Source organism: Gossypium hirsutum, chromosome A07 (genome assembly GCF_007990345.1).
Source record: "Gossypium hirsutum isolate 1008001.06 chromosome A07, Gossypium_hirsutum_v2.1, whole genome shotgun sequence".
Classification (NCBI taxonomy): Eukaryota; Viridiplantae; Streptophyta; class Magnoliopsida; order Malvales; family Malvaceae; genus Gossypium; species Gossypium hirsutum.
In genome coordinates this window covers 39,846,301-39,848,909 of record NC_053430.1, presented here as the reverse complement: position 1 = coordinate 39,848,909, position 2,609 = coordinate 39,846,301, and the positions used below count along the sequence as shown (strand labels likewise).

Sequence of the window (2,609 nt, the reverse complement as noted above, 5' to 3'; positions counted from 1 at the left end):
GGAAAGGAACATTGCAAGGTAGTTGCCTTACAAAGTGGTAAGACTTTGGAGCCTAAGATCGTTCAGGTTGAACCTATTAAGAAGGAGGAAAGTCAATCAACAACTGAAATTCCTACACCAAAAGAGCCAGAACTTACAAAGTCTGATGTTGTAAATTTTAAATTAGTGAATTTTGATAAGCTAGCATCTTCTTTAGATGCAAATTTATCTCTTCAGAAAAGTTGTACTCACTAGTTGATTAAAAAAGAAAACCCAATATGAGAGTTTATTATGACTACCAAAGAGAGCTAATCACTAATTCTCAGATCTAATACATATTTGATTATTTGATTTCTCATGTTTCATTTATTTACTTTCTTTTGTTTCTTTTCTTATTATTTTTAGCATATTTTCTCAAAACTTTTCTTTTCATTGTCCGTACTATAATACAATTAAAGTACTGCTTAAATCTATTTATGTTTATATTAGAATTAATTTAGTGCTTGCCTCCCTTAGGTACGATCCTCAGAGTACATACCTACTTTGTTGTAACTATATTACAACCTGACCCGTATACTTATGGATACCGCTCTTCACATCTTTTGTACAGGATTTCAATTCTGGACATCAGTACGACCGGAGGCGGCCAAGTTGTTGGCGTCGTTGCCAGGGAAGCAACGTCACTATATAGATTTTAATTTTTTCATATTCATAGAATAATTAGGAAATTTTAGGTTATAGCTATGAATTTATTTTTCTTATTTTCTGCTAATCTTGTCTTTTTAGGTTTAGTGTATGATTCGTAGTAGGGGAACACCTATAGATCCAGTCACAGATCCAGAGAGAATAATCTAAAGAAATAATCGGTAGTAACAACAATAATAGTAACATTCGATACAGAATCCGCTACCTATTAGAGGTAATCTACCACTACATGAGAATTCAATGTTCGACGAGGCTAACAATAACCATATAGAAGATCCACCACCACTACCACAACTACCCACAAATATAAACATAGCCCATAATGAGAGAATTCTGAGGGAATAAGTGCTACCGAATCTGGATATGGTTCGAGGGAGTATAACGTGGCCAACTATCGCAGCCAATAATTTCAATATTAAACCAACTATGATCCAAATGATTCAAAATAGTTTGTAGTTTTGAGGAACGATGATAAAAGATCCAATTCAACAGCTAAAATGATTCATCCAGCTTTGTGATACCTTCAAATACAATGGGGTCACTGATGATGTTATTCATATTCGGTTGCTTCCCTTTTTATTAATTGATAACGCCTTCTCTTGGCTAGATTCATAAGCGCCCGGATCAATCTTAAAATGGGATGAACTTACAGGGAAATGCTACAAAAGTTCTTCCCCATTAAAAAGACAGTTCAACTAAGAAGGGAAATTTTGATGTTTAAACAGTTAGAAGGGAAAAGTTTTCAAGAATCATGGGAGCATTTTAAGACGCTAATTTAAAAATGCCTACACCACGGATTACCTGAGTGGTTACGACTGCAAATTTTCTACAATGGGTTGGTTGTGCATTCAAGGTCAGGATTAGATAGAGCAGTAGAAGGTTCCTTAATGAATAGAAGGTACAAGGATGCAGACGAATCAATAGAAAGTATTGCAATGAAGCCCTACCAATAGCCAATTGAATGATATACATATGGCCAAAGACCATTTATGGTGAAGGTTGTCCAAGAGGATGAAATATATTAGCAATTAGTGGACAGAAACAACTGAAAAGAGGCTGAGAATAATGTACTATCTATTTATGGAGGAGACAAATCGCTCTTCCACTACATTAACAATCTCACTGAGGATGTGAACTATATAAGAAATAGAGGTGAAATCCCTATTCAAATACATACAATCCTAGATAGGAGAGATCTCTCGAACCTGAGATGGGGAGGAAACCAAGAAAGAGGTAACAGTTCAAACCAAGTTAAAAACATTAACTATCAACCTCTTTATTTATAAAAACCCCAGGAAAGGGCCAACCCAAATGACCATGCTATATGTGGTCAATGTCTGGATAGAATGTAACATCCCTCACCCGTATTCAAAGCCAGAATAGGGTTACAGAGCATTACCGGACTTATAACACATATAATTGTACTATTTTCTTTTATTCAATCAAATCATTCAATCAATACCAATTTGTCCCTTACAATAGCTTACGAGGCCTTAAACATGCTTTAGAAATGGTTCGAGACTAAACCGATAACATATGAAAATTTTGGAAATTTAGAAAAATTTCAAACATACAGGGGCCACATGCCAGTGTGAACAGGTCGTGTGCCTCACATGGCTCCAGACACGACCGTGTCCTAAGCCATGTGAAAATAAGCCATACATGCTGACTTGGGTCACACGGCCGACCATACGCCCATGTGTCTAGCCCGTGTGCCCTTTGAAGTGGCCACACACGCCTATGTGCCAGGCCATGTGCTAGGCCGTGCGAATCCTATAGTGTATACTGACTTGTACCACACGGTCAGTCATACGCCCGTGTGTGAGACCGTGTAGAGCATACTGACTTCAATTTAATTTCAACACCAGGGGACATACACGTGAAACATGACCCTGTGTCACACACGACTGAGACACACACCCGTG

At 37.3% G+C, this 2,609-nt stretch overlaps 1 non-coding gene across 1 annotated transcript; it reads right to left on the bottom strand.

The window, feature by feature from the left end:
- Window positions 1–1,376: 1,376 nt before the first annotated feature.
- Window positions 1,377–1,483, bottom strand: LOC121203885 (small nucleolar RNA R71). The gene has a single exon (XR_005898818.1). It is a non-coding gene; the product is annotated as a small nucleolar RNA R71 (small nucleolar RNA).
- Between the last annotated feature and the right edge of the window lie 1,126 nt (window positions 1,484–2,609).